This window comes from Neopsephotus bourkii, unplaced genomic scaffold (assembly GCF_033783945.1).
Source record: "Neopsephotus bourkii isolate Nb327-2 ecotype Australia unplaced genomic scaffold, CSIRO-AGI_Nbou_v1 NB_1181, whole genome shotgun sequence".
NCBI lineage: Eukaryota > Metazoa > Chordata > Aves > Psittaciformes > Psittacidae > Neopsephotus > Neopsephotus bourkii.
In genome coordinates, this window is record NW_026901666.1 from 3,987,570 (window position 1) to 4,004,266 (window position 16,697).

The 16,697-nt window shown below is 40.0% G+C and overlaps 1 long non-coding RNA gene across 1 annotated transcript; it reads left to right on the top strand.

Moving 5' to 3' along the window:
* The first annotated feature begins 1,791 nt into the window (after positions 1-1,791).
* Positions 1,792-8,352, top strand: LOC133217953 (uncharacterized). Its single transcript, XR_009727017.1, has 2 exons — positions 1,792-1,935; positions 8,143-8,352. It is a non-coding gene; the product is annotated as an uncharacterized LOC133217953 (long non-coding RNA).
* Positions 8,353-16,697: the final 8,345 nt, after the last annotated feature.

A 16,697-nucleotide genomic window follows, 5' to 3' on the forward strand; every position in this document is an offset into this window, starting at 1 on the left:
CATGGATAAGGGCATGGCACATTACCATGTAAATTATCTCTCTAAATAAATCCAAAACCTTAGACCAGCATCTTTCACACCCACAAGTGATGAGGGGCAACCAAAACCACAGTCAAGCTGAACTTGGAGAGTCCATCCCAATTTGCAAACCTCAAGAAAGATGAGATTAAAACAAACTGTGCAGATATTTTTTTCGTAGAAAAAAATGGAAAATCTTATTCCTAACTTACTGAAGCTAGGTACACCCGGAACTGATATGTTTATTCAGAAATTATCAGCACCATTGCTACTTTATACCCCAGGGCCCAGGTAGCTTAAATATGTCTGCATTATGCAAACACAGCTGTAAAGCATAGACACACCTGATGCATCCAAACTTCTTTCCAAATTCAACAGTCAAAAAAATATTCATTTATCTACCCAGTTTCAAATACTACCAAAGTAGTAATTTATTCACTCTAAATAATAAATGAGCATCCTAGAATAATCCAGGTTGGAAGGGACCTCAGAAGGTCACCTGTTCCAACTCCTGCTGAAAGCCAGGTCAGCAGCAGGATCAAAAAAGGGCTTCAGCGAGCCTAGGCTTAATAATTTCGGAAGATGGAGACTTCTTTGGGCAACATGTTCTACTCCTTCGCTGAATTCAAATTGCAGTGAATTTTCTCCATATCCAGTCTGAATCCCTCTTATTTAGAATCATAGAATAGTTAGGGTTGGAAAGGACCTTAAGATCATCTAGTTCCAGCCCCCCCTGCCATGGACAGGGACACCTCACACTAAACCATGTCACCCAAGGTTCTGTCCAACCTAGCCTTGAACACCACCAGGAATGGATCATTAACAGCTTCCTTGAGCAACCCATTCCAGTGCCTCACCACCCTTACAGTAAAGAACTTCTTCCTTATGTCTAATCTAAACTTCCCCTGTTTAAGGTTTAACCCGTTACCCCTTGTCCTGTCACTACAGTCCCTAATGAAGAGTCCCTCCCCAGCATCCCCATAGGCCCCCTTCAGATACTGGAATGCTGCTAGGAGGTCTCCATGCAGCCTTCTTCAGGCCGAACAGCCCCAACTTTCTCAGCCTGTCTTCATATGGAAGGTGCTGATCATCCTCGTGGCCCTCCTCTGGATTTGGACACCAGAACTTCACACAATACTTCAGGTGAGGTCTCACAAAGCAGAATAGAGGGGCAGGATCACCTCCTTTGACTTGCTGGTTACACTCCTTTTGATGCAGCCCAGGATACGGTCGGCTTTCTGGGCTGCAAGCCCACACTGAAGCCGGCTCATGTTCATTTTCTCATCAACCAGCACCCCCAAGGCCTTTTCCGCAGGGCTGCTCTGAATCTCTTCTCTGCCCAACCTGTAGCAGTGCCTGGGATTGCTCCGACCCAGGTGTAGGACCCTGCACTTGGCATGATTAAACTTTATAAGGTTGGCATCAGCCCACCTCACAAGTGTATCAAGGTTCCTCTGGATGGCATTCCTTCCCTCCAGCGTATCAACCAAACCACACAGTTTGGTGTCATCATCAAAGTTGCTGAGGGCACTCAATCCCACTGTCCATGTCAGCGACAAAGATGTTGAACAAGACCGGTCCCAACAGCAATCCCTGAGGGACACCACTCGTAACTGGTCTCCAGCTGGACATTGAGCCATTGACCACAACTCTTTGTGTGTGGCCATCCAGCCAGTTCTTTATCCACCAAGTGGTCCATTTCAGTTTATGCCTGCTGCCTCTCACTCTCCATCATGCATCACTGTGAAAAGCCTGGCTCCATCCTCTCAATAACTTCACTGTGAACACGGGCAGGACTGCTGATAAGACACCCCAAAGGTCTGTCTTCTCCAGGCTAATCAAGCCACCTACCCAAGAAAGTCCTAACAGGGCAAGCATTCCAGTCCTGGACCTCCTCAGTGGCAAATGAATGTATCAGTATATAACAGCAAACAAAATGAAGGCATATATTCATGCTGTTATAACTCATTATTTTGTCATGCAGTTATGAATTTTTTTATCTTTTGCATCTTACTATTGGAAAGGTTAGAGCACCTGATGAATGTTCAATGAAGAACAATATGTCCATTAAATAATACCTGCTAGCAAGGGATCTGCAGCTGAGCCGAATTATTGTTCCTTCCAGAGAGAGAGGGGAAAACTTGGATGTCATGAAGTATTCACCATCTAAAGGAATCCATTATCCTTGTTTTATTGTTGAAATTAAATAATACTAGTAATGTGAATGGTGGTGTAGATGGTGATGCCTTTGACATCACTGAGCCTTTTGAATGCTACAAAGAAATAAAAATAAAATCTCTCACTAAGAAATACAATACAATCAAAATACTACATGTAAATAAGCCCTTAGAGTAACAGGGCTTAAAACATTTGTTGTACCAAGAAGACAACAGCAAAATAGCAATTCAAAGAAAAGGCACTATTTTCCTGATTATTTGCAAGTTACTATCTACTACCACCTAATCACTTCATAAAAATGAAAACAAACAATACTTTCGATCCTTTATCAATTATATATAGTCATGGGCTCCAAAGCTGGAAACAATTCCTGATTCCTGTTCACCCTGCTTATTCCCACCCCACCTGACTTAACAAAAAAAGCTCCAAGCACAGCCAGATTTTCTGCACACAAGCATCTGATGCAGTCAGTTCTGCAGGAATGATGTGTCATTAGAAGTGAGATTGCTTTTGCCACTGTGCATAGAGGATGACAAAAAGAACATGGGACTGTCCTGTTATCAAAAATACCTCATTCTAACTGACCAGGGTTTGAAAACCCTTCATAAAGTCACACTACAGCATGCTCCAGGTTCTACTGTGTTTATCAGACATGGCTGTCTGTGCTGACAGTGATGTCATCAAGAGGACATAAACCCAGTGGTTTCCCACAATAATAAATGCTAAAGTTACGTTAAGGCCTCTTTTCTAACCCATCACAACTGCACACCCAGCACAAACTGAGGAAACTGGCTGGCACTGCATATTAAACTCTTCTCTCCTTCATGACCTTCTCCTGCAACAGACCTCCACAGCCACCACACTTCCTGTGTAGTTCTTATAAGGCCTATGGATAACAACAAAACAAAAAAAAATAAAGTCATACACATGGAAATGTCTTGTTCCATGTATTACCACTTCTTTGAGTGCTAAAATTCAGATGTTTTCCAGATTTGCTGAAAAACAGTAAAAGCAGGGGATTTAGTTGAATTTACTTAGTAACTTTACACCTGAATTCACAGGAGAACAAAACTATGAGTAAAATTTTTTGTACCTGGGTTGCCCATTATACACAGCTGTAATTCACAGTGTGAGAAGAACAACATAAGTAAAAGAAGCTCTATAACTCTAAAGTTACTAATATTATTATTTTTTTTATTTTTTAAATTACTAATAATTAGAAAATTACTTATTTAATTTGTAAAATTTTTTTGACAATAAGCTCCTGAGACCTGGAAATGTTTAAATAGAAATGACTACAAAGTGTCTCTGAAAGCAAGACAGAGTATGTTAAAATCAGCCAGGGAACCTGACCCAGGTTTGTATTTCCCAAGGTAGAAGTGCAAAGGTGGAAGATATTTCCATTCTAAAAGAAGAAGAACTGGTTGCCACATGGCTTTCCTGCAGCACAAAGTGGTTCGTAAACTTCAACAGTGTCACCCAGTTACACACTTCCGCAAACCAGGGGCAGTCACGTAGGCTCTCCATATTGATTTACACAATTCTAGGCGACACAAAACCATCATAGTGCACACAAAAATAGAAAGCAAAGAGTGTTTACAATGAAATAATATTTAAAACCCACCAAGTATTTTTAAAATCACCCTGTTTGTAGCGGAGGGGTTGGAACTACATGATCTTTAAGGTCCCCTCCAACCTGAACCATTCTATAAATGCTGTGATTCCCTGCTCTGACCTATGCTCAGCCCATACCTCCTCCTTCACATAATGATGTGAAGAGCACACAGTAGTGCCTGGCTGTGACACACTGAAGTGGGAGCCATGGGAAAAGTTAATGGTCAGTACCAGAAAGAGCACCAAAAAACCCCATGTTTTAATAGTAAAACACTAAGGTGACTATCAGAGAGGGAAAGATGTGGAAGATACTTAGCACATGCTGGCACAGTGACAAATCAATGCATTTGGTGATTACCTTTGCAGGTCACTTTCTAATGCAACTATCAATCAAATTTCCTTCCATTCTTTCAAAATTAAGCAGAAAGAAAAAGAGATTTTAGTTTTCTTTTCTTAGCTTATTTTTAACAGAGGCACTACAGAATTATGATGGTGTCCTTTTGGTAAACCAAAATGTCAGACACATATTATTCTTTTAAACATCTCCTGGCCTTTCTCTGAAAGGTTAAGGTGGTTTAAATAAATTTAGTCAAAGTAAATGACAGCTGAGGAAGAGTATTAGAAAACTATACTTATCAACAACCTCTTTTCCTTAAATTTAAACAAGTCATTTACCAAACTGCAGTTTAAGGAGATCATGACAATATATGTTCTTCCTCAGAAAGATGAAAACAATTTTAAATGGTAAAGAAATATTGGGTGGAAGAAATTACGCAGAAGTTAATGAATGTTAATGCATGGTCTTAACTCCCCTGAAAGTTACAAACCATGTTTTTTAAAACAATCATGCAGCAGTCTACTCTTTCACATGAAACCCTAAATGGAAGCTGTCCTTTCCCAGCTTTTACATCACTTAATGTTAGGAACTGAAATGGAACAGGCAGGGAAACTGTGAATCCAGACATCATTTGCAACAGGGCCAGACAAACCATGCTAGTGTTATACAATTGGTCTGCAATAATTGTCCTTAGTCATGGGAATACTGTTTAAAGCAGAAGATTCTGTATGTGTTTATATACTGTGAGAAGAAATTTTAAAAGCAATTCTAGCACACGTGAACATCGCAGACTGCACGTATAAAAATACTCTTCTAAGTGGAAAAAAAACCCAAACCAAACAACAAATTTACCAGGAAATCAAATGGTTCTAAAAAGTAACTTAGCAAGAGATTATTTATGAATTAGCATTGGTGATTTTGGCCTTGAGCTCATCACCCAAATAAAATAATCATAGAATCATAAAACCATAAAATGGTTTGGGTTGGAAAAGACCTTAAGATTATCTATTTCAAAGCCCCTTGCCATGGGTAGGGCACCTCAAACTAGACCATGTCACCCAAGGCTCTGTCCAATGTGGCCTTGAACGCTGCCAGAGATGGAGCATTTCCCACTTCTTTGGGCGATCTGTTCCAGTGCCTCACCACCCTCACAGTAAAGAATAATGATCAAAATATGGTACTTGAGGCCTTCAGGAGGGGAAGGGCAGACTGAAGAACTCCCCCACCCCTGAACTTGTCCTGCTCTGCTTCAGTTGCCACTTTCCTTTTTAACAACACTAGCAAGGCAGCATGGCAAAGACATCACCTGCAACTGCCAACCTAGGTGCAAGGCAGGGCGCGGACTTTGCTCTGTGTGTTCCCACAAGCCTTTCTCTCAGAGAAAGATCACTGGCAGGTCTCCACTGAGGTAGGAGAAAAACTCTGGGTGACCAGGACAACTGGCAAAATATCAGTCAGAGAAGACCTGGGGGCTTCTGATGGAACATGGGAAAAGTAGCGTGATTAGAAGTAGGGCTAAACAACTACAAAGATAATATACCTCAAGTTACCCTTTCCTATTTTGTCTTCCTAAATAACACACTAACATTATTTTTTACACATCACTTTAAGAATTTTTCCATTTACATCTACTGAGAAATCAGTATGAATGGATAAGGCTGCATCACTGAAATCCAAAGGCAATGTCTGTACCATATTTTGCAGATAATGTCTGCTACAACTTGGCCACCATCATCTTCGCACCAAGAGCCAACATGGCTCACTTCAGATACTCATTCAGCAGGTTTCCACTTTCCTGTAATGTATTACACTCTCTATTGTACAGTACCTTCCCTATCTCCCATGTGGATAAAGTGAAAAGGAGTAATTTATTTGGGCCTCAGTTTAAGCACATTTTCAGAATTGGGTTGAATGAGTACCAGGACATCTGGCAAACAGCAAAAGGAAGAGATCATTACCATATATAATCCTTTTTTTATGCTATTTACTCCACAGATCAACTCAGACAGGACCAAGATCAAGAAGTGTTGTATGCACCCAAAAAAGACACACTTTAGTAGGTACCTCTGGCCTCCCTGGTCAGTCAATGACAGTTCCTTGATGGGAGGCTATGGCTAGCGTCAGAACATTGCTTTGCAATGTATTGAGTATGCTCCTGATCCCCTGTGGTTATTGCAGATTGCTTTAGCACTTTCATCAGGACCAGCCATGCCAGGACTCACTGCTGCAGCAGAGGTGAGCATGGGGCGGTCCGGAGGAGACTGACAGAAAACCTATGCCTCTTGGATGGAGCCGCTGGGGCAGAGCACTGGCTCTCCTCCACCATCCCCTCATTGGCTGACAAGCTCAGCTTGTAGTCCTGTGTCTGCAACAGTAGCACAGCCTTGTGCTTGTTGATATGTACCAAAGACCTACTCTCCAAAGACTCAATATTATTTTAATTACCACACAACCGTAACCCCCTGGTTAAGCATTTCCTTTTAAATTTGCCAGAAAAGCAACATTACCCAGCTCTTTGCAATGACACAAAAGCACAGCTACAACGAAAGTATTGTTTTCATTCTCAGTTGCAGAAATTTTATTTTTACTTTTTCATAAGAAAGGCAGCATTATCTGTTCACTGGCCCAGCACGAAGGTCTTACAAATTTCTCCCAAGTTTCCATAGAAATGCATTGATTAGGGCATAATTTCAGTTAATATTGTCTTTTTTCAGCATGCTATGCTTGCTTACACTAACTGTGCACCTTCCCCTTGCAGTCGTTTTCATCTTTTGTTCGGCTCAGTAGGTTTCCTAACTGGTGGATTTTATTGAGTTAAATCAAGCTGTCACTTCATCTGCCTGAAGGATGACTCAAATACAACACATAATAATAAAAGAAAAGTAGGATAAAATAATCTTGTCAAGCCAGAAAAACTGATTGCTTGAAGTTGTAGCCTTCAATCAATACACTAATTCCACAATTTATACCTCTTTCAATTGGAGAGGAAAGAAACCCTGATATGGTATTTCTTGGCTCACTGACCAACTTTGACCTTCTATCTATGTCAATGTGGGATTAGCAAGTACTTCTGCTTAGTGAAATCACCTATGAAAACAGGAAAGCAAATAAGTGACATTTGAGGTTCAAACTAACTTTATTAATTTCAGAAATGCAAGGGGTGCTTATTGCTTAAGTGATGCGGTTTCAAAAGAGGAGGCTGTGGTGCAGCTGGTGGTTTGTGCACTTGGCTATTACTAAAGGAGACGAAGTAAAGCCTTGGGGTCAGGCGACCAGAGCCTTTGGTGGGGGGTCACCCAAAGCCATGCACACTGCTAAGGCAGCTTCCAGCGTTCCAAGCCAAAACAGGAAAATGAAGCTGCCACCATTTGTGTATTGTTTCACACTGCCTTCGATGAAAAAGCGTGCCCTCTAACTGAGCTTTGCCACTTTCAGAGTGCCCTGACTAGAGTCGAGAAGACAAAAACAGTTTATTCAGGCACCTTTAGAAACCAGTTTCTTAAGGTATAATGAACCATTTTGTCATTTGTTAATTTTTTAACAGTCCATCATTGCAAAAAACCTCTTTTATTTGTAAATTGCAATTAATCTGCATAACTTTATAAAAGAACAATAAAACCATTCATTTAAAAATTCTGGATGCTCTTTGGCTGTCAGGTTTCTGCTTTGCTTTCATAATTCCTCCCCTGCAGGCACAAAACAGGAAATAAAAATTCTTTGTTTAGCAAGCCTTTTATATTTCACCCTGCCACCTGCTTAACTCAAGTTGTGGCATGCTATCAAACAGGCCCTGGAACGTGAGTTGTCTTGCTGCCCTATACCTTAAAAAGAAAAAGAAAAGCCTGTGTAGACTGCTATATTAGCTGTGATGTTAGACGTGCCAGTCCATACTGCTAGAAATATTAAATATAATTAAGATAGTGTAACAGGGTATAGCTTTCCTTTGACTGAGAAAAGCTAGAGTTCAACAAACAACCATTTCTCCCTCATTCCAGGGATATTTCTTATGCTGATTTTCAGTGATTTCAGTGATACTTGTTGGCCTGAGGAATAAAAGATGAAGACAGAGCCATGCCTAACATGGGCTGAGGTTATCCTTCTGCATGCAGCCTGGGCCAAGGCCCTGCAGAGAATAAGAGGCTCTCAAATCTGCATCACAAGTGGCAGCCCCTCTCAGGGCAATAAATGGCAAAGCTACCACATTCCAGGAGATGCCTGATACTTCTTTTGCCCTTCCTTCATTTCACTGACACAAGTCAAAAAGAGCACAGCATTTTTCCTAAACAGATTCAAACACCTAAACAGTTCACAGAACTGATGAAGAAAGAACTGTTCTCTGTGCTTTACTGAGGAAGCAACCACCCAGAGAAGTTGCTGGCACACAGTGGTCTAGCAAGGAGGTCCACACTGGCTTCAGATCTCCCATTGCATGACTCAGCATGGCATCAGAAGACCCTGGAGATCCAGAAAGTCCACTGCCTAGAGGAATGCATATCCTTACAAGGTAGTAATTAGTGACAGCAGGGAGAAGCTGAAGGACTTATTCATTGTTTGACAGGTGAACATATACAAGAGCTTGACCCTCAAACTCTAGATCTCCTGTCTGAACAGTGAACAAAGTCCTGATGGCTCAGAGATTTATGCTATTCCCTTTAACCTGAAATGGCTTAGAGAAAAGTTAAACTTATAGCAATTCTGTTCAATAAAGGTCATCTTCAGCAGTGCTTGAGTTTCTACCTGTGTGCTCTTGAATGTCACACTACTGCCTCTGAAGTCAATTCCCACCACATAGCCCATGCTCTTGACCATCAGAACTTGGACTGAGATGTATCTGGACTTGCAACTCCAGAGCTGTTACAAGTGAGTTAGCAGAAGTTTTTTTTGCAAGAGAAGTGGCCAGGGAATGTGCGGGTTTATCAGGTCTTCCAAGAAATATCTGTGCCCTGAGGCCAGGAGCTAGATGTGGGCATTTCCAACAGGCCAGTCAGAAGCTGCAGACATACCTGAAACACAGATGACTGAGAGGAGCATCCGAAGAATAACTGGAAGTACCACTAAGGAGCTGGAAACTGAATCTCCTGAGCAAAACAAAGTAGCAATGAGCAATAAACATGGTCACTTTAATACTTTAAATACTAGATTTATGCAGCCTCTGGCCACGTATGCAAGGAGCACAATTAAGCTTTCAAGTTCCTTTTAGCAAGACACAACTTTTATTAACCTTTACTTTACTCAGAGTTTACTTAGAGTATAACATGCTGATGGAGATATTTCCTCTTTTTCCAATGAAGTGGATGGTATTTCCCCAGGCACCAGCCCATGCAACACAAAACATTTCCATGGAATATTAAGCAACTCTTAGAAAGTACCCTGAGCGTAACTATTTCCTAACAGCCTCATCCCCATCCCAGGTAGCAGTGAGTATCAGTCCCTTTATTGTTCCATGTTACCACTGCAGTCGGCCAAACTGCAGCTGTTCCTTTGCTTTCTCACTACCTCTGGCAAATAACAGCATCCTTTTTAATGGGGGAACAGAGTTAATGATGCAGTGTTAATGAAAAGAAATAAAGTGCACAAGTGTTAGGTGGTCATCTTACATTCTGCACATCCTGACTCAGAAATGCTAAATTATTCAAACCTGGCACTGCTTTAACATTGGTATTTATGTGCAGTTTTCACAGCAAAAAGAGAGAGTACCAAAGGAAAATAAATAAAAACACAAAAAGAAGGAAAGGTTACTGGGTACAAAACCATTCCCTTATTGAATATAAGCAATAAGTAGAAAACAAATGTAAAAAAAAAAACTCCAGGTGAGATCTTAGTCTCCCTGGACATTTTTCTCATCAGTAATTTGGATCTACTTTATCATAGGTATAAATACCTGCAGGAAATAAGGGTCTGCACCTAAATACTAACTGGCTTCCTATCTCATTTTTTAAGGGAAAAGGAATAAAAGAAGACATTTGCAGAAGAGGAGGCACAGCCCCTGAGCCCACTGATCATATTGTCCTTGGATTTCTGCTGCTATGAGGAATGAAGATGCATCTCATGCTGATCCTTTGAAGCTCATGGAGATGAAGGTTAAGAGGCATTTGAAGTTGTTAGTTTGTTTGTGGCCAGGGAAGAAGATGCTTGGTGCCCTCAATTCCCGAGCCTGAAGGATGTCACAGTGACTAGCCTATTGACATTAAGTCCAATACACAGGAACAAAGATTACAGCCAGGGTCAGCTAGTGCCAGGCCAATTTCACTCAAAGTTTTATTGCTGACACCATTGCTCATCTGACTGTTCCTGAATACTTTCTTTTAAAAGAAATGCTTATGTTTAGTCTTATTTTCAGTCATCAATTAAATTTCTGTCAGCTGAGCAAACACTAGGTTTGAAATTACTGTGTATCTGAGAAAGTAGGAAAAAAAATCTATCAGAAATGGAAAAAACAAGCAAATGAGGGTGTTGGGCTCTGAGGCTGAATAAACAACTTGTATAGTGCATGCAGAAAACAGATACTTGCCACAGCTGCAGTGGGCATCCAGGATTTGTGATAGTCTAGTAAGAACAAATAAGCAGTTGAACGTTCAAGCAACCGATACCCAGGAATCTTTTTATTTGAATTCTCAGCTTCTGTTGATTAAAAGGTAAAAGCAAACACTGTCAGTTTGTTATACATTAATGATTTAAATCGTGGGAGTAATACCATTTTGAAAGACTATATGGATCATGGCTTTACTGTAGTACAACATAGTACAATGACTGTGGTACAGTTATTGTCCTGATCACTTTTGAAGCATAGTGCAGGTATAAACTCCTAATCAACTCCTGTCTTGCTGATACAGCTAATAAAAACCTCAAACAGCTTTGCAGCTTTCAGAAAACAAAAAGACAGTGAGCAATGGTAACCACAAAAAAAAAAAAAAAAAAAAAAACAACCAAACACCGACCTAGGAATGAGATGAGTAAACCACAAAAGCCTGAAAAGGGCACACAGGTGATGTTATTCCTGAACGTGTACTCAAATAATTTCACAATTAAGTATCAAATACCATCTTAATCCAGGCCTCTGAATCCTATTTACAGGATCTCTCCCTTATGCATTTTCACTTTAGTAGTAACTGGGAGAGAGCTGAGCTCTCCTATGCTGGGTACTGTATAAACTATACAACAAAGAGCATCAACGCCCCCAGAAAATGGCAGCCTTATGCCTGGTGGTGGAGCACAGGAGTAGACGAGCAGGAAAAAGCCCAGCAAGGATGATGGCCAGTGTCAGCGGTGGTCTTGGCACAGTAGCTGCCTTCCCACTGCCAATTCTTTTGTAGGAACTATGACAGAGGTGACCTTTTAAGAAGGGATCTGAAGGCAGACAGTATGGTAGCTCCATGGATTTTGCAGGAGGAGCAGGAAGGTGCCCAGGGGCTGCTCACAAGTGAGGTATGTAGCCAAGTGCTGTCTGCGAGACAGGGACACAGGAGCATCCTTTTCATAGGGGCAACCAGAGACACCCCTGGATGGGCCACCAAAGACCCTAAAACCCAGGGCAAGGAGCCCACTCAATGACCAGGAGTGCTCTTAATTACACCTGCCTACAGCAGGGATGATTTTGGACCCCACATTCTTGACTCACCTCAGTGAGTCCAACCCAGCCCCAACATCCACCCGTTCATTGCCCATGGACTTGCCGCAGAGATGAACAGAACTCCTAGCTCCTTGACATAGCCAGGATCTTGGTGACAATGAGGTGAATTTTGAGTCCAACATCACCTCCTAGGTTTGATTACCTGAGCTTCAGCTGACTGTTTCATTGTATCAGTTAAATGTTATGTTGTTTTCTCTTTTGGTGCTGGTACTCGTAATTTAAAAAGCTAGAGAGTGACAGAGGCAGAGAATATATACAGCAGGGCAAATATTTGTTGTATAAGATAAACATACAATTATCTAAAATGTAATCTTAATATGACTTATTAAAATAGATTACATTTTAATGTGCACTGCAATTTGCACATTATACAGAACACTCTATATATGCAGCTTCTACTGTGTGACTTCCCTGACAACCTGCGCAACTGAAGATATATAGAGAAGCAAAAAAAAATACCGCTATCTTTCTCTAAATGGATGTATTTGGTGTTGATAGTCAGATACAGTTTTCACCTTTATCCCAGCTTGTTTCTGACCCACTGAGTAAGTGTTAATCACCCCTGTGGGCACCAATAATTTCCCCATATGTGGAATTTGATAAGTTAGAGCACCCACTTCATTTCAAGAAGATTCCAGCTGACTATCCAGTTATCGCTATGGACAGCTTCAAGCACTTCCATGCCGGTCCTTGTATTCTGAGCTTTATCAAGTGCTTTGCACTTTTTGTCTTTTATCTCTTAATTGAGACCTGACTGCAAGAAATTCCTATCTCTTAAAGTGTGTTGCATTAAGTATTAACTTGAACTGCTTTGGCTACTTGAGGTACAGAAAACCTTAAGAAGCTGGGAAAAGAAGGTGAAAAATCTCCCCAGATCTCTATTTAGAAAAACTGTGTAAATGCTACAGTGGGGAAAAAAAAAATAAAATTCTTTTCCTCTGCCTCTTCCCACAAGCCAAAAAAAAGAAAGAAAAGTACATATTACAAGCAGAAGAAAACTTCATCTGTGCTCTTCTTTAACCAGAAATGCCTTAAAATGCAAAGGTTCTGGAAAAGGAAAGTGTTACAAAATGAATGATGTATGAATAAAAAATTATTTAGCAATTAAAGGTGATAAAGAATTCTTCTTTTTCTCACTGTAATGATCTGTTTAGTCTATTCAGCTGTAAACAGCAGTAGTTGAATCTTCCTTATGGAGGAATCAGGCATGCATGTAATTGCCACATACATCCTTTGAAGAGAACTATCTTTAGTTTTTGAACCATCCTTTCCCAGAATGATTAGGACTAAAGAGCACAGGTCTTAAGACACAGCATGGAAGATACCGGTTGTCTCTCACTGCTCTGTCACACACTTACTCCTTCCACACAGACATGATTTGCCTTATGCAAAAGCCATAAGAGCAGAAGTAGTTCAGTCTCTGTTGATGTGCATCTATACTAAAAGCCCAGAACATGATTTGGGCTCATTCTTCACATCTCTCCTTGGAAACAATATCCTGGAAAGTCAGACTCAAACCATCTGAAGCTGTTTAAATTCAGAATATTTTTGAAAAAATTGGACCTTGGTGCCAAACCATGCTCCCCGATAAGCAAGTGTGAACCAGCACTTTATTTTCCGTGAATGGCTGCTTCCTTTAAAAAGCGAAAGAACAAATAGAAACCAAAACCAAACCAGAAACAACAAAATAAACCAACCGAACAAACAAAAAAACAACTCAAAAGCATTATATATTTTCCTAAATCAAATGTGATTTCTCAGGAGGACCAAGCAGTATTTTTTCTGCCAACTAATTTGCAGCGCATAAAGTAGTAGAAAAGCAGGACTTGTCCTTCCCAGGAATCTACTAACTCAGAAGTAGCTTGGCTTTCATGGCTATAGGTATCACTCACAGGCCACTGCTGTGGCAATATGCAATGTTCTTTTGCATTTGTATATGTACCACTTTTGTTTCTCTGAATATTAAAATAATAACAAGCAAAATATCAAAGGTAACTTGTCTATTACGAAAGTACAGGCAAATTCAGATCTTGCTCTAACCCAAATGTATTATCACTTCTGTAGCAGCAGGTATATTCCTTTGCTGACATATGAGAATACCTGTTTGCTGCCCCCAAAAACTCACAAGCAAGGCAGACAAGATCAGGACTGTGTGCATGACAGATTAGGAAACGGAAATATTGATAAGCCAAAAGAAATCTTTTCTGTCAAAGAAAAAGGCACCAGTAGCCAAGGTCACATTATGATGAGTGAGCAGTATTCTCGCCTTCCCATCTAAAGGATAATACTGAAATAAGAAAGCAAAGGCCATAAAAATGAAGAGAAACTCATTATACACAACAGCTATTCAAACAGGGTTAGAGGGTGTTACCTGTGTTATTTGAGAGGTAGAAGCTCTTCTCATAGAGCACAACATTCTAGTGGGAAATAAAGACACTTAGGAGGATATTTTGGCTGGTTAGGTGTAAAAATGGAACAAAAACACCAAAGAGGTACAGGGTAGAAAAATAATGTAAAGGGATTTCTTTTTCAATTCAAATACCTTATGCAACAGAAATAAAAGGCAACATAAGCATTATTAAGAAAGGTGTAATTCAGCTGCTAGAAGTCTTAAACTCAGAAGCTTTGCTATAGCATCGCATATTTAAAAGCATTCCCAAAGCATCAGAAGGGGTCCCAAACTGGCAAAGACCTCTCAAGCACATGCTTCATACTAATATCCTCTGAGCATATTCTTATATAAATCAGATCTTCAAAACAAAGAAAAAACATGTGAAGAAACTTTAGTCTCTTATACTTTTCTTATGAGTTCATTACATTTTAGCTTTGTGTTAGTTTTTGGGGAGACTCTGTAAACTTGGTATATGAGGTAGGTCTGCTCCCACAGACTCATAAAAATCCCTTCAGCGAATCACCACCTGGCAGTAGGGACCAAAGGGCAGTATTTTAAAAGACAAACTGATAGCTGAGGCTATTCCTTCCCAACACACAATTACAAAAAACCGAAGTGAGCATCTGCTAAATTTCAGGAAGACCAGCTCAACATCGCAGAAGTCCCCCTGCTCAGCTTTCCCAAGCAGGGCACTGCAGGCTGGGATCAGATCGTGAGCTATGCTCAGAAATGTCTCTGCAGTTTGCTCACGCTCACACACACACACACAAGGCACTGTATTCCCTAAAACCCACGAACCATTTGACTGCGGAGGTGCTCGTGTTATTGTCAGATTCAAGAGTTAAATATTCCAGGAGGAATTTGTTACTGCACAGTGATACATAATGCCTGAAAACCCCCTGCACCAATATTGCTCTCAAATTGGCAGCAAGTGAACAAGGGACATGAAGGATGCTTCAGCACAGTAACCTATCCTTCCTTCTCTCTTGGGAGCCACTTGGCCAGCTTTCATCCTCATAATTATAATAAATTTGACATTTCATAGATAATATTGATTTCTGTATTTTAGCATTTCACCATAGGTGACAGTCTAGCGTCAAGAATGAAATTTCTATTGATCTCCAGCGCATTAATCTCTCATGTGTATGTGATCATTTTTATAAGACCTTTTACTGCACATAAATCAATATTTCATATTTCCAGCTATGCCAGAGGAGATGTCATATTTGTAAACTGTGAGTTGACACCTGCAATTCCTTCCTGTTCAGCTTCAACTGTTCAGTAACAGTCGATTCAGGGTTGGGAAAGGATCAAGCTCCAGAAACAAGCTAGATGAAAAAGAGGAATGTAGAATACAGTAATTAGCTTAATGAACAAAGCAGCAGAGTAAGTGAAATAAAGCTACGTTTCTTCTGCTTACACTTGCCTCATGAATACAAACCTCTTTAGGGAGGTTTGCTAACTGACTGATAACACATTTTAATACACTTAGAGGACATTATAGCATAAATGCATTAAGAAAATAGAAGCAGTTAGAAAATTAAGCAAACTCTTAAATTAACTGCCTTGCTTGATACACCCTTATAACCATCTTTAATTATATGTTTTAAATACAGTATACTATGAACTATTCTAACTTTTACATGGTACAAGAAAAATTTAGTTACTATTCAAACAACTATGAGCAACTCTGTAATTTAGCAAACAATAATTAGAGTAATAAATTCTTCTCTTAAAAAGGAAATATTAGCTTTCCACAAATAAGGAATGGAACCAAGAAAAAAATAATAATAAAAAAGAGTAAATTACAATAAGAACAGTAGCTTTTCTTTGTAGAGTTTTAAAAGAATCAGTTTAAAATCACACAAATAAAACATCTTTAAATAATATAGAATCCACATCTAAATAAATAAAACTCTCTAGCTGCTTTGGGATTTGTTAAATTAGTTAAATGAACAATTATAGCATGAAGTCCAGTGATCACACTCAGGCAGCAAACCTCTTTACAGCATTCTGCACTTTTAATTATTCGCTATATTAACAGTGACCTCCTGTAGTTTGGATAGTTTAATAGTTTGGGATAGAAGCAGATAATCTGAGATTTAATGAATAGAGTCACCTAAAATTACTTCTATAATACGTATTCAGGCATACATCCTGATAAAAGCACTGTGCAAGTTAAGTATTGGATACGTATATATAATCACAACTGTAAGATTGTACACCTAATCTGAAATAACCATTCACTCAATCATTTTGAAATTATGTGATATTACCCATCAAAAGGTATGCAATTAGGATTCAGCCCGGTGCTGTGCGGTGTTAACATCTGCTCCTGACAACGCCGCAGCTCAGCTAATGGAAGTGCACTGACAGCAACCATACCAGCTCTGCGCAACAAATATTTTCAGAGCCTCACTCAGATGACAGCCCTGGTTTAGAAGCTCCACGGTCTTCTTGCCCAGCTAAAGGCTGATTTCGAAATTCCCATTTTACAACAATTTCCTATAAGCACTATTGACATACTA